Source organism: Galeopterus variegatus, unplaced genomic scaffold, assembly GCF_000696425.1.
Source record: "Galeopterus variegatus unplaced genomic scaffold, G_variegatus-3.0.2 Scaffold351, whole genome shotgun sequence".
NCBI lineage: Eukaryota > Metazoa > Chordata > Mammalia > Dermoptera > Cynocephalidae > Galeopterus > Galeopterus variegatus.
In genome coordinates, this window is record NW_007726462.1 from 261,439 (window position 1) to 277,921 (window position 16,483).

Here is a 16,483-nt window from a genome sequence, read left to right on the forward strand (position 1 = left end):
ATAATGCACACAGCTCTGATTGTGCAAGGCAAGTCCGTAATCTTTTCTCCGTGAACAGGTTAGAACAATTGCAAACAAAGGAGAGTTCTGTCTGGCTTTCCGCCGGCTGGAGTAATTTTGTTGCTTTCTTAGAATCCGGGAACATGTATGTACCTATTTTGCTAGTCCAAGAAAGAAAACATTCCGATCAAGCTAATTCGACGTACTATAAACACGCTGTCAGTAATTTGCTGGGGAAGCTTACAACTGTCGGCCCCATGGTGTAATGGTTAGCACTCTGGACTTTGAATCCAGCGATCCGAGTTCAAATCTCGGTGGGACCTATCACCGTTTTAGAGCCCTAACCTCACTCTGAAATTGCTACTGCACCCTGAAGAGGGGAGAGACACCTGAGCACTTGCGCCCCCAAGCTCCCCAGTTAGCAACAAAACGCTTCCCTGCGGAACAGTGTTTCCTACTTTTTCACCTGTCCTATTTTGCCCCTCCTCTTTTGTTGGACGCCAGAGTTTCCCAGATCCTGGTAAATTAAACTGTCTTCCGGATGCTTAAGGATAGATCTTTCACATCTTAGACCTCAGTTCTTTCTTTTTTTGAAGAGTGCTCGATGGGTTTGGGTTCCTTCAGTTTCTAACAGAAGCGTGGTCCTGAAAAGTTCGTATTGCTTGTGAGTCTTTTAGACCCTCTGCTATTTGTGATACAGCGGATATTCTATTCTTATTTCTTAAAAATTACAGTACACAAAATACTGAACAGAATGACATGCTCTGCAAAGCGTATGTACATAGTTCTTAGGAAAGTGTGCCAACGGGTGGCCCTGTGGTATAATGGTTAGCAACCTGGCATTTGAAGCTAGCGATCCGAGTTCAAGTCTCGATGGGGCCTGTTTTGGCTCTAGTGACAGTTTAGCTCCAGTGACCTATCATCCGTCCTTTATTCAAACCGGCAGTACATCCCACCCCAGTCTGTGGATGCAACTTCCCGCCTGAGCTTCTTCTCACCAGGAGCATCTTGCAACTACTATTACTCTCATTTCTGGGCTCTGGGCAGTATTCAGTTTATTATCACCTTGTGTTCTTGTAGATAGAATCTTCACTTTTTCTTTTGACACATACTTTTGCCTGGGTTTACGAAGTCAGACAGGCAGGGTGTGCTCAGGGTGCTTACCGATTCATGTGTCAGAGGCCCCTGCCACAAATCTTTTCTTGTTTGGAACCCTCTTAAAATGTATCAGCCTGAAATAAGAATTGCAGTAGCAAGCTCATCATGTAAGGATCGCGTTGTATAATGGTTAGCACTCCCAGGAACCTGTTTGTTTTGGCGACTCCTCTGGGACCATCCACAAAATCTCTGTGACCTCAGCAACATCTTGGTGATTTTTCCTCTGTGAGTCTTGTAAATCATTAGCCAGCCTTGGAGGTGTACACACCTGGCTGCAAGTGCTGCCATTTACTTCCTCCAAATCAGCATGTTTCCCCTGGCCTGGAGAAAATTGTCTCTAACTACTTCTCTATCTAGAATTCTAGCCTTATTCACCCTTTCAGTTGATGTCCCTTCTTATCTTTTTGCCCAGAGTTCCTTAGATTCTAGTAAGTTATAATCTTGGCCCCCAGAATTAAGAGTTTATGTTTTACAGTCCCCAATCCCAGTTCCTTCCTCTCCTGAAGCCTATTTAAAGTGTTCCATCAGCTTCTAAGCACTAAAAGTGTCCTGAAAAAGTTTGGACTGCACAGCGGTGCAGTTCTACACATCCTAGACCTGCTACTGTCTATACCCAGTACAACTCCTCAAGTGAATGAGTTGCCCACAGTATTTGGAGGATTAAGTAGTCTGTTAGAAGAAGTACACATCCATCAGTCTTTCAGTAGAGATCCACCTTCAAGGGCCTCATGATGCAATGGCTAGCACCTCGACTTCAAATCTCTGGGTCTGTCTCAGTTTTAGTGATCTTGCCCTAGAGTTTACTCTAACCAGGTGTACACTCTGGCATGTATAGACGCTCCCTTTGACTTGCACTTCCTCTCCCCTGGAGAAACATCCAGCTCCCTGCTGTTTCCTGTGGCTACTGAGAGTTGCCCTCTCCCTTTCACCGTCATGTCCCCTTAGAATTTCTCCTTTTGATGCCCGCTTTTGCTTGCTGGTGCCCCAGATCAGTCAGATCTCTGTAAGTTAATTATGTGCTGGGGCGATTAAGGATTCATGTGTCAGAGGCCCCACCTGTGACTCTCTTCTTCTCCAGAGCTCACTCCAAATGCTCTGTAGGCTAACTCTGAACAGACATGAACATGTGAAAACCACTGAGTGAGACCTTAGCCATCACAGTCACCTGTGAGCCTTCATTGTCTCCATATACACTCTCATTGTCTCCATATGAACACTCTATTAGTGTTCATATCCCAAAACATTTTAAAGATCACCTGACCAGATACAGTAGTATACAAGTTTTTCCTTGAAGGTTACTTATACATAGGTCCCATGACATAACGGTTAACATTCTGGACTCTAACTACGGCAATCCCAGCTATCAATAGGACCCTAAATTCCTTCTGTTGACTCTGTAATCACATTTCAAAATAATCTTCCAGTGTTCTCAATGATGGCAAGAGAAGAACCCCATGAGTTCCTCTAGCCTCTAAAAATTGTTGCAGAAAAACCCCTGTAAACTTGCTCCTGCCTATTTAACCCCAGTGATGATAGCATGTTAGTATTAGTTTCCTATTGCTGCTGTAACAATTACCACAAATTTAGTGGCCTAAAATGACATGAATTAGTTTTCTTTCAGTTTTGGAGATCAGAAATCTAATATCAAAGTGTCAGCAGAGCTGCATACCTTCTAGAGACTTCAGGGGAAAATTCATTTCCTTGCTTTTTCCAGCGTCTAGTGTCCCCTTCCTTGTATCACCTCTTGCTTCTGTAATCACATGTCCTACTATTCTTTCTGATTCTCTTGCATCTGTTTTATAAGGACCTTTGTGATTACATTGGGTCCACGTGGATAATCCAGGATAACCTCCCCATCTCAAAATCCTCAATGTAATCTTATCTGCAAAGCCCCTTTTACCACACAAGGTGATTTAATCACAGGTTCCAAAGATTGGATGTGAACCTATGTTTGGTGCCATTAGTCAGCCTACCATAACTTCTATTAATAAATTGCAGGTATCTATTAATGTTCTTTAGATTTAATCTATCTGTCATGGCTTTTTAGAAAGATGATGTACAGATCTGGATCGAGCTTATACACGTCTTTCAATAGAGAGACTTTTAAGTAAGGGCTCCATGGTGTAATGATTAGCATCTGAACTCAGATCTGGCAATCTTACGGTATCTTGTACGGTATCTTCTCAACCGTATTCCCTTTTAACCCTAGGATTTATTGCTCTCTGGGCCATCAGGCCTTCCTGAGTGTATTAGTTATCTATTGTTGTATAAAAAATTGCCACAAAAGTGGCAATTTAACAGACATTATGTTTCACAGTTTATGAGGGTCAGGAATGCGGGCACAGCTTAGCTGGGTTCTCTACTTCAGGGTCTGTCATAGTCTGCATTAGAGCTGTTGGCTGGGCTGTAGTCATCTACAATTGGAAGGCTCAATTGGAAAAGGATCCACTTCCAAACTCACATGGTCATTGGCAGGATTTAATTCCTTAAAGGTTGTTGGACTGAGAGCCTGAGTTATTTGCTGGCTATTGACTGGAGTCCATCCTCAATTCCCTGCCACATGGCCTCATCAACATGGCAGCTTGTTTCATCAAAGCTTGTAAGCTGAGAAGGCACTAGTTCAAATCCTTTGGTTAGATGGAAGTCAGGATCTTTTCTAACCTAACTATGGAACTGACATCCTATCACATTTTTTGTATTCTATAGGTTAGAAGCAAGTCACTAGATCCAGCCCACACTCAAAGAGATGGGATTACACAAGAAGTGTGCCTACCACACTAAGTTTTAAATACCCTAGAGACCCCAAGACAGAATGAGCCCTGTAGTGGATTGACTTATGTCCCCCCAAAACTCCCTGAAGCTTGAATTGTGTCCCCCAAGTTTTATATATTGGAAACTTAGCCCCCACTATGACTGTTAAGACTATGGAAGACCCTATTACAGTAATTGAAAGGTGGAGCCTTGAAGAGGTGATTGGATTGTAGGATCATGCAGTAGTGAATGGATTAAAAATGGTGGTCAGGGTCAGGGGCGTGGTTCTGAGGGCTTTAAAAGAAGAGGAGAGGCTGTCTTCTCTCTCTCTGCTCTTTCTGCTTCCACCATCTTGCAGTGGAGACCCCTGGGTCACTGTTGCTACCACCAGATAGACTTTAGACTTCCCAGACTCAGAAACTGTAAGCAAATAAATTTCATTTTTCTTTATAAATCACCCAGTTCCAGGTACTTTGTTATAAGCAACAAAAACAGACTAATACAAGCCCTAACTGGTGCTGCCCTACTGCTATAACAGACAGTTTGCAGGCACCTTCTTTTGCTTAGTCAGAAAATGCTGTATTGAGAGCAATTCCTGGTGTATGCCAACTGGGAAAATTATCTCTTGGCCTCGGTTTGCTTTGTTTTCCTTTACATTTTTTCCTTTATAATTAAGCTGGCATTAAAGAACTTGACTGCCACTCTTCTAGTATCACTTGAACAAATGAATCAGAATCTCTAGGGATTCTGTATCAGAATCTGTGTGGATGCCCTGACGTGGATATTTCTCAGAAGTTTTCCATGGATTCAAATGTGCAGCATGAAGTGAGAACCACTGAGCTAATTTTTCCCTGACCACCTGTATTAGTCTGTTTCTGTTGCTTATAACAAAATACCCAGACTGGGTAATTTGTGAGAAAATGAAATTTATTACTTACCATTTCTGAGGCAGAGAAGTCCAAAGTCCAGGGAACACATCTGGTGAAGGGCTTCCTCCATGGTGGCTTCAGCAACACAGGTTATCACATTGCGAGATGGTGGAAGCAGAGAGAGAGAGACTTGCACATGTTCTCCTTTTAAAGTCCTCAGAACCATGCTCATGACCATCATTATTAATCACTTATTAGGGCATGGTCCTCAGAAGCTAATCACCTCTTCAAGGCTCCACCTTTCAATTACCATAATAGGATTTCTCACCCTCAACAGTTACAGTTGGGATTAAGCTTCTAATACATAAAACCTGGGGGGTCACAATTCAATCCATATCATTCCCAGCCCCTAGAGTTTATGTTCCTCTCATAGGTAAATACATTAATTCCATCCCCAAGGTCTTAACTTGATTCAACTCAAAAGTCCAAAGTTCAAAGTCCCATCTGTGAAACCAAAACAAGTTGTCTACTGCCAAGATACAATGGCGGGACAAGCATAGGATACATATTCACATTCAAAAAGGGAGAAATAGTCCTGAAGAAAGGAGAGACACGTCCTACGCAAGTCTGAAACCCAGCAGGGCAGGCATTAAATCTCAAAGCTGCAAATCATGTACCTTGACTCCATGTTCAATGTCCTGTGCACACTGGTGCAGGTATTGGGTCCCCAAGTCCTTGGGAAGCTCTTCCCTTATGGCTTTCCTGGTCTGAGACCACACTTCAGCTGGTGTTGCATGCTGGTAGCTCCACAAGTCTGGGGTCTCCATGACATTCACAGCTTCACTAGACGTGATGCTGGTGAGTTTTCTCTCCTGCTACTTTGACTGCACATTTCTGCTCAGCATTGCTCTAGTGAAGGCTGTCTGCAGTGACTCTGTGCCTGTGACAGATCTCTTTTTGGGCCCCCAGGCTTTTCCATGAATTTTTTGAAATAGAGGTAGAGGCTCCCAAGCCTCCACAGCTCTGGCATTCTGCAAGCCTGTAGACCTAACACCACATGGACACTGCCAAGGCTTCTGGCTTGCATCTTCCAAAGTTGTGGGTCCAGCCACACATGTGGTCAAGTTAGCCACAGCAGAAGCAGCCAAAGCAGCCAGGGTGCTCGTGCTGGTGCTGGAAGCAGCTTCCCAAGGTGGCTCTGGGCAAGGAACCCATGGAGGGTGACTTGGGCCTGTTCCCTGAGACCATTCTATCCCCCTAGGTCTCTGGGCCTGTAATAGAAGATGCAGCCTCCAAGATCTCTGAAATGCCTTCAAGGTCTTTTTTCCCTTATCTCGATAATCCCTTTCTTCTGTACTAATCTCCTTAGCAAATTGTTACTGGGCTGCACCAATGCATTTTTCTCCTGAAAATGCCCTCTGCCTTTTTACCACATGGCCAGGCTGTGAATTTTCTAAATCTTTTTGCTGTGCTTCCCTTTCAAATACTGGCTTTATGTCATTCCTTTGCCTCAATAACTCAGCATAGGCTGTTGCAAGTAGCCATGTGGCTTCCTTAATGTTTTGCTGCTTATAAATTTCTTCTGCCAAATACCTTGGGTGATCACCTTTAAGTTCCACATTCCATAAATCTTCTGGGCATGAACATAATGCAGCCACGTTCCTTGCCAGTTCAAGCAAGGGTGATCTTTGCCCCAGTTTCCAATGAATCTCTTCTCATTTACATCTGAGCTCTTCTCAGAATAGCCTTTACTGTCCATATTTCTATCTGCATTTTGCTCACCACCATTTAACCAGTCTCTAAGAATTTCCAAACTTTCCCTGGTTTTCTTGTCTTCTAAACTCCCACCAGCATCTAGGCTTTTTCTAGCCTGCTCCTTCAAATTCTTCCAGCCTTTGCTCATTACCCAGTTCCAAAGCTGCTTCCACATTTTCAGGTATCTGTTATAAGCAACACCCCATTTCTCCATCCTATTCAAGTTGCCACCACTCCAAGGCATTTACTGCTTTCTGACATACTGTATACTTTGATTTTTAAATTGCTTGTTGTTTATTTCTACATAGTTACATTTCACTGCAGTAGGGAATTTTGTGTGTGGTGTATGCTCATGTACTTAGAACAGTGTCAGCTACGTATGATATGCTCAATAAATACTCACCAAAAAATTGAATGAATGAAAGAGCCAATGGATGCTTCAGGCTAGGTTTGCTTATCATGCTTTATAATTCCTAATACCAACACCACCAAGACCAAATAATCGGGTTTTTTTTCCTTTCCAAAAACATTTTAGTTTGTCACTCACCTAAGCTTTTTTTTTTTTAAAAATGCAACTTTATATATTTTATCTGTTTTAGCTTGGTATGGTTTGATACTGATTTGATACTTAATAACATTTGATATTTATTAAATCATTCCTTAATACCTCCTTAAGGCATGCAATTTGAATCCTGATCATATTCCAGATTTCATCTTTATTTTTTCTTTATCCTTTTTTTCTATTTATTTTACATTACATCATTTCATAACACACACACACACACACACAAGTAATTTTTTGGTAATAATATTTGGTATAGGTGAAAAGAAAAAAGTAATCCCTGGCATCCAGCAACTGGCCTGACTCTGTCCACTAGACCTGGGTATTGTCAGGAACCAGACTGGTGCCCACTGCTAGGCCATGGGGTTCTTCTGTTGAACAAAAACAATCTTATTGAATATCAGCATCAGACTGACCTCTCTAGTCGTCATGAAATGGGACAGAAACAACCAAGCAAAAAACAAACAACAAAAACAAAACATTTCATAATCTTGTCCAAGCACAGATAGATAATAAAACAAGGTCACTGTGCAAACCATAAAAATACCAAACATCCCTTTCTACCAACTAATATGAGGGACCACTGCTTTAATAGCATTAACTTCGTTCTATTCATACCTCCTTCTAGATAAAATTCATTAAGATACTCAGTTGCAAAATTATGCCTTCCCTTCCTGACAGCATCCAATCCAGAACAAAGCCCCGCTTCCTTGCACCCTCCCCAAATCCCCCAACACAAGCTCAGATGCCATAATAAGGCCTTTTAAAACACTTTTTTACTGAGGTCCTCCAAGGTTCCCTATGATGTGTGTTCTTCCAAGTTGCAGCAGCTACAAACCCAACTTATCCAACTGCAGGTGTATTCGTGATGGTCTTTGACTGGAGGACATAGAAATAGGTAATAATAAAAAAAGACAATACTAAATTATAATTTTTGTCACATTTTCCTTTACAAAATATACAAAAGGAAACAAAAATCCCTCAGATGGTCCCACAATTCTTTAAGATAAAGTCCAGGACAGACAAATTTGACATTCAGAACCAATCACAATTTGACCTTAACCCATCACACCAGTTACTTGGGCTTGCTAGAGAGGTGATGGTTATTTCTCAAGGACTTTACTGTCATCGCATGTCAGGCATCCTTGAGAATCCTACCGAGGGGAGTGTCCAAGAACGCAACAATAAATATAACAACCGATTTAATGATGGTGTCAATATACATGGCCTAATAGAAATGGCAAAATCCAAATTGATTTTAAAATAAAAGCAGTCTACCTCCATTTTTCTTTGTTATTTTCTCCAATTTTTTTCCCTTAAGGAAGTGTACTTTATCATCTTTATTCAGGTCCATATTTCTCCCCTACTTCTGTTTCCTCTTCTTTTTTTCTGTCTCTATAAAAATAAGAGGGCTATTTATGGAGAGGAAACGCAATACTTCAATGAAAACGTGATAGGAACAAAAAATTGCAAAATGGAACACTGTTGAGTAAGGAAATAATATTTATTAAGGACTTCTGTCAAGGTGACGAGGTGGCCGAGTGGTTAAGGCGATGGACTGCTAATCCATTGTGCTCTGCACGCGTGGGTTCGAATCCCATCCTCGTCGTTTCCCACTTCCTTGTGGAAGAGAGTTTTAGCTCCTGGTGAGCAAGAGGTACGTGAAAGGGCCACCCCCTTGGGAAGTAAGGGGGAGAAAAACTAAGGTGTGCTGCCACGAACAGTCTTTCTCTGTCAGTCATACGCATACACTCACCCTGTTTTATACAGTATTCTCCCTCGGCCCAAGCAGAGGGGCTGTTCAGGAGACTTTCCTACCTGCCCCGGGGTTCAGTGGTTGTAAACTACACGTAACCAACTGGGAAGCTTTCTCAAAACGTCCTAATGTCCTCTCTTCCCCCAGGCTCAATCAGAATCTTTGGGGTTGGGGTCCAGAGGTCTGTGTTGTTGCCACAGGTCACTTTAGTGAGTCTCCTGGGTTGAGAACCACAAGCCATGCTCTTCTCTTCATTCACTGTGCCACCCGTTCGTTGGTCTTGGTTCCCTTGGCGGTTTTCGTTTAATCCTCTTCGCCATTTAAATCTCATGTATATTTCCAGGTCCAAGGCTCTCGGTCCCTGTCTTTCAGGAGCGGAAACTGTTCACATGCTCTGCGTATGCTGGTCCTTCTACCAGGAGGGTCTCTACTTTTTCCTGGCAAAAACCTTTTGCAAGACCCGGAGCAAATGTAACTCTCTCCCCCTTACAATAAATCTGCAAACAGAAAGCATTACTCGCCTCTTTATATTTTAGCTGAATTAATTTAAATTGAAAACCTTTTCCAAGCTTTCCAGCCTCTCTTTATTTCTCCCTTCCTTGATCATCTTCTGCCACTTACATCTTAATTTTAGCATATAATCTCATAAAACCTCACCAGTCATCTGTTTTCACTTTACAAGTGAAAGGCTAGGGCCTGTCTACACAGAGTAGAACAACAAAATTTGCAGAAACCATTAAGATGATCTCTCTGAAAAACTTCTCCCGTTTATCACGTCTCTTTTACAGATGAGAAAAAGGAGATAGCAGACAAAGCAATTTTTAAAAAATAAACCACCTTTCCTTATTAAATAACCAACCTTTCCTTAAGGTTTGTGTAAACCAGGTTGTTTTAGATCAAGTGGTTAAGGTGATGAAGTTTTTTCTAATAGGTTCAAACCCTGAGACTGGGGTTGTGACTTTTGACAGAAAACGACAGAAAACCTCTCCTGAAATGCACTTCTCCTAAGTGTGCGGATCTCCCAATGTCTCATGAGGACTGAGGCCTAAGAAGTGTGTATTTTCAGGCAATATCTGTTTTCGAATTGTATCTATGGTATATATGGTTCCAAGATGATTTACAAACTTTAACCCACTTAATCTTTGAAATAAAAACTTGGGAGGTGGTGATCCAAATTAAAAGCTAATAGGTTGTTTTTGGGAATTGGATGATATGTTTTGTACATTTTGCTTTTTTTTTTCAACAAAGAATCAGAGATGTTCAATGATATGGACTCCTGAGAAGTCTTACTCCTCCTTGTCAATTTACCTTCCTGCGAAGAATGTTCAAGGGGTACCACCCTTTTGTATCCTTGTCTTTCCAGCTTTGCACATTGTTGGTTTTTTTTTTTTTGGGGGGGGGTGTGGCTGGTCAGGATCCGAACCCTTGACCTTGTTGTTATTAACACCATGCTCCAACCAACTGAGCTAACTTGCCAGCCCCAGCTTTGCACGTTGTAAACATTCAACAGATATTTATAAAATAAACACTTAAAGGCGTATTGTGTGTGTGTGCATGTGTGTGTGTAGATATAGAGAGGGGAAGGATTGAAACTTCATCCAGGCAGAGTATACTCAGGGCATTTGTCACTCCTAATGATTTTAAATGTGCCCAAGTCCCTGGTAGTGTTGCAAAGTAGGGAAGTAGATTTAAGGCAGTTTTGCCTCTATCCCTCACCTTTTTCAAACCCAAAGGACTTTTTCCCCCTCACTACTAGAGAGCAATGAAGGAGGAATACATTAAATAGAAAAGAGCTAAGCCTCTTGGTTCTCTCCTTACAATGTATCCAGAAGTAAATTATTTCTCAACACTTCCACTGCTGCCCTCTAGTCCAGACCACCCTGAACTAGCCTTCTGGCTCTTCTCCCTCCACCCACTTTGTTCTGCTACATTCGGTACTCACCCAAGCAGCCAGCACGATTCTGCTAAAAGGTAAGTCAGATGGTGTCACTCACCTGTCTCAAACTTTCCATCCTCTCCCCTTTCACACAGTGTAAAAGCCTTGAAGACTAAGTGATTGGCTTTACTACGGCTTCTCTGACCTCACATCGTATCTCACTCTCTCCTGTTCTGTCTCTCCCAGCCACTCTGGCTTTCTTGCTGTTCCTTGAACGCTCCAAGCACAATGCTACTACCTCTGGGTCTTTGCACTTATTTCCTCTTCCTGGAACTCTTCTCGGATATTTACTTGGCTCAAATTCTCACCTCCTTTGCCCAAATATCACTTCCACTGGTACTTCCCTGACTACTGTTGCCTATTCCCTTCCTGGGCTTGATTTTTCCCACCCATACACATATTGCCCTTTTTCAACTATTTATTAAACACCTGCTATGTACCAGGCACTGTTTCACGTGCTTAAGATACACCTATGAAACAAAAGAGAAACATATCACTTACATTACTAGTGGTACATTATTAGTAGACAATACACAATATATATACAATAACAAAGTCATTTCTTTTTTTTTTTTTTTTTTTTAAAAGATGACCGGTAAGGGGATCTTAACCCTTGACTTGGTGTTGTAAGCACCACACTCAGCCAGTGAGCTAACTGGCCATCCCTATATGGGATCCGAACCCGGGGCCTTGGTGTTATCAGCACCACACTCTCCTGAGTGAGCCACAGGCCGGCCCATAACAAAGTCATTCCTTTTTTTTTTTTGTCTTTTGTCTTTTTCCGTGTCCGGCAACGGATCGCAACCCTCAGTGTTGCTCCCGCGCCTCGCTCAGCCAGTGAGTGGGAACCGGTCTGTATGTGGGATCCGAACCCTCAGATGGGAGCACCGCCGCGCTTCCCAAGCGGCGCACTTATCCAGTGCGCCACCGGGCCGGCCCCAAAGTCATTTCTAATAATGGAAATTAGTATAACAAATTTGATATTTGTCTGTCCTGGAGAAATCCTTTTGGAAGAACCACTGAAAATTTATATCAAAGCTTTAAAAGTATATATACTATCTAACCTATAAAGTCCACTACTGTAATTTTATACCAAGTTAATAGGACATGTGCAAATATTGACCCATTACAGGATTGTTCCATGTTGCTTTGTGTTGCCTCGCCCCTCACGGATTTGTCACCCCACTTCCCCTGGGTGATGGAGACGCAAAGGATTACTCAAAGCCCATCTCTTCTGAGCAGTGAGAAGCCCTGAAGTGGCTAACTACCCTGGGACCCTCCAGCAAGAGGCAACCCTTCCTTGGGAAATTAACACCGAATTGGGGTTCTCTTCCTGCATTTATTTTCCAGACCAGGAAGTTACAGGAAGAGACATAGGTTGGGTTATAGTTTGACAGTATAGGCTGGAAACTTTCAGTGAAACAAGCCAGATGACATTCCAGTAGACAATTAAGTGACCTTATCAACATAAGTTTGATCTTAGCAAACATTCCTTCTTACAGCAATTTCTCAGTATCTTTACATAACAATCAGTAACTAGTCTGTCCTTGAGCCAGCAACCTGCTATGCCACAATTCTTTATCTCGTACCAGAGACTTATAGCCTGAGGAAAATTTCCTGTGCTTGCAAGGTCAATATTTGAAACTGCAAGACTTTGGAAAACCAGGCCCTGTGAAGTACATATGCTTTATAGTATATTCCACAGTTCCACACAACCCTCTTTATAATAATACGTATCAGTAACATCATAAATGTATAATCAGTAGGGATTGGTTACACATACTATATTACTCTGAGATAATGGAAGACCACTGAACCATAAAATTTTATATTGCATAAAAAATCACAAAGAAAAAGATTGATAAAATTGACAAATAAAAATTAAAAACTGTCATTTGGCCCCCCAAATCCTATATCTAAAGAAAAATATAGCAATGTTAAAATACAGCAGACTGGAAAAATTTATTACGTTTATGACACATAAAGATTGTCTTCAACTTTCTAATTCATCTCCCCTTAATCTGGCTTAGTGATGGACAAAAGGGAGGTGTTACATAAAAGTTAGCTGCCTCACTGTCTGTAATATTTAGTGTTTCAAAATTCAGGACTATTGGTGATCTACTGCCAAAGACCAACAAGAACACACTTGTGGTTGAACAAAGTTGGATTTACTGGCTTCATGCAATGAGGGAGACACAATGCCATTGTGAACCATCAGTTGACTCGGTAATTCTATGATTAGATATTCTAATAATTTTTATTTAGAAGGTGAGAGGATAAAGCAGAACTATGGCTATAATTACTAAAGAAGCAGTAGTCACTCATTTAAGCCAAAAAGGAAGGGATCTTTGGTCAATTTTACTTGGCAATAATCTTGTTTTCTATCTCACCTCAAATTTGATTATGAACTCTCTTGCTTTTATCTTACTTCACAATGGTCACAAAGTGGCCTTGCCTGTTGTTAGTGTCCTTTGAGATTGGTTATGTTCAAAAGGAGATGACCAGTACTTAGCTGTGAGTACCAAGCCAGCTCCTAGTAACACCGAGGCATAACTGTTAATGTCAGTCCAATTTCTGGCCATCAGGGGCTGCTTTTCTCATCCTCAAAATACATACAAATTTATAAATTGTAGTATTAAATGCAATAAGGTTTAACATAATAAGAAAGAATTAATAATTTCTAAAATTCACAAACCTGCATTGACTCTTCATATGATGAAAATGTTGACCTCAATTCTTTATTCTTTCCTGTATCCAAGCCCTTTGCCTAATAACTTTGCAATTCCTCCAAAGAGATAGAGTGTACTTCCAGGGCTCTTGACTTTGGGTGTGGATATGAGAATGCCTTTGGTCAGTGTGATATTAGCAGGCACGAGTCAATCAGGGCCTTAAAATATGCCTGCATAGTTGGGCTTGCCCTTATGCACCTCTGCCATCTTCATGAGAGGAATTTTCCTCTGGGTAGCTGCTGTCCCTCTATCCTTTGCCCCAGAAAGAATATACTTCAAACTAACCAGAGTCCCTGCAGTGAGGAGCCAAGGAGCTAAGGTGAACTGTACCCATACCTTAAAAGAATACAGCCATCCATATAAGCTTGGCCTACATCTGTCGACCTTCAGCTGATAAACACAGATGCTTATGGTTATGCAATTTTAAATATTTGTGTTTCTTTCTTACAGAACAAGAGCTGACTGAAACATATGGACTTTGCTCCTTGAAAGTCATAATAAAAATCCTTACATTTTGAATTGTAGGAGAGGCAAGATTTTACTTTTACCCTTTGAGGGTTTTTCCAGAGGGGACAAAGAATTAAATTGACATAACACAGATCAACAGGAGAAAAACATTCAAACTTATTTAATACAAGTTTATGTGACATGGGAGCCTTCATAAGAAGATGAACACTGCAAGATGCAGTTAGAGTTGAATGCTTACATGCTGAATTAGACAGGGTGTAATAAATTATAAAAATGTGACAAAGTGGAGGGGCTTCAGCTGGGGTAGTTATTTGGGTGGAGAAATAACTAGAAAGATAAGTGTTAGTTTAACAAGGTTTATTTGTACAGATTGCCCTTGGCCTCAACTTCCCATTCTTAATGATAAGTGTTATACTTTCCTACTGGTTTAGGGAGGACATTATTCACATGAGGATTTTCTGCTTTTAAGAAACAGAAAAGAGAGAGAGAGACAGACAGAAGGAAGGTTAGAGTGATCTTCTTGCACCTGCTGTTTTTCAAGTGCCTTTAAAATCAAAATAGCAAATATGCCAGGTTGGCATATTTTGAACTCCTTCAGAAACTCTCTATTCTAATATACAATATGATGTATATTATATAGTCTACTTATTTATTTTGTGTTTTCTGTGTTGCCTCCTTTCTCGCCTATCCTCAGACCTCTTAATGACATGAATTTTTGTGTTCTTTGTTTATTGTGATCTTAGAATCCTAGATCCTACATTCTAGAATTCTAGTGCCTAGAATAGTGGCTGGGAAGAGAAGTGGGCACAGACTAGGTGCTCCATAAACATTCGTTAAATTTATGAATCTGTTCTTCCCTGTCCAGCAGGGAACAACTAACTCCCAGTGTTTGTGATTCACATCCAGAAATCTTTCTTTATTTCTGTTCTTTCAGTCACTTTTTTCATCCATCTGTAAAGAGTGTTTTTTAGGTTATCTTTTTCTGAATCCCCTTCTCAAAGCAGAAGGGCTTACACATTAATCAGAGGGTGCACATATTTTTCTTTCTGAATCTGAGACAAGTGCTAAACTCCAGTAATCATTTAAGACACAGGATGTCCACATATTGCCCTGTCTTTTTCAATTTTCCTGCTTTTGGCCCTTTCCAGTATGGAAAGGCTCTCTCCTCCTTTTGGTATCCTTTGCTGTCAATGCAGGAGAAAAAGAAAGAAAATTAAAAGGAAAGAATTTGTGTCAGGCACATTTTATCTTCTTGGATCAGAATTTCCACTTCCATTTAATGCTTGGGGAGTGTGTGTAGTCTCTGGAGAAAGTCTTGTTCATCCTCTGGTACAGAGGATTAAATACTGGTCAGAGATGAAGGAGAAAGGAAAAAAAAGCAACGTGAATTTTTCTCAACTATAACTTTATTCATTTTAAAAGGTTGTTCTTCTTTTGAGGTTATGTACTTTCTCTAGTTTACAAAAGGATGCTTAGTGTAAATGGTAGGTTTTGTAGAAAGGGAGGAAAGTGGAGTGTGGCTTTACGTGACATTAAGACATTGACACTTGATAGTCAAAGAAATGTCAAGGTCAAGGAATCAATGATCAATCCCCAATTTTTTAATACAGCTTGGAATCTACAGATGACTGGAGAAAACCAGAATCAGCCAGAGATCTAACAAAGAGACAGGGGACAGGGACAGGTAATTATTACCATGTTTTAATATTCATTACTTTGACTTACAAACTCACTCATGGACTGCACATCGTCTGAAGCAATGAACCTGTCTGAAGTCAAACATCCTGTGTTTCACCATGATGTCAACAATTGGAAATTACTTTTCCTTAATCCTACATTATTATTAAATTCAGTTATTTAGGCATACAAAATGTGTTTTTACATATTTTGTGCGTCTGTCTTCCCTGTCTTCCTGTTTGCACACACAAACTGGAAACAGTCGGGCTCTTTTAATGACCGTAATGTTTCTGCTGTGCAATTTAGAATTGAATATGACCTGTTCTCATACTTTTGATGGCAACGAAACTAAAGCAAAAAAGTTAAGATAGAAAAAGAGAGGAAGAGTGAAAAGCAGTAACTTAGGCTCCAGCAGGAGTGGAAACTCCACAGGCCTTCTCAGACTAGAGAAATGTGAAGAGATGGTGAAGGAGAAGCCACAGGTTTCCCATTGCAACTGCACTGGGGCCTGGCGTTAGTGGTCGGAGACGCACCAGTTCCAGAGAGGTCGGTTTACAGATCTGAATTCCTTTTTTCCAGAGGCTCAGGGAAATCCTTGCCTGAGAAACTGAAACCCGCGTGGTCAAAATCCAAATTTGGAGAGAACGTGACAGCTCCCAAATATTGGATGGCCTGATGCACTTTTGACTTTCGGCCTCTCTTCACTCTGGTACTAGTTCTTCCAACGCCTTTGAGAACGGTTTCCTCCTGGCCTTTCAAGGAGAGGAGGAAGAAAGAAAAGGGTTTATAGAAGAAAAAGAAAGGGTGTTTTTTTTCCGCCTC

General features: G+C 41.1%; 2 non-coding genes across 2 annotated transcripts; both read left to right on the forward strand.

Annotated features, from left to right (window-relative positions):
- The first annotated feature begins 251 nt into the window (after positions 1-251).
- Positions 252-323, forward strand: TRNAQ-UUG. Its single transcript has one exon. It is a non-coding gene; the product is annotated as a tRNA-Gln (tRNA).
- An 8,299-nt stretch (positions 324-8,622) lies between these two features.
- Positions 8,623-8,704, forward strand: TRNAS-GCU. The gene has a single exon. It is a non-coding gene; the product is annotated as a tRNA-Ser (tRNA).
- Positions 8,705-16,483: the final 7,779 nt, after the last annotated feature.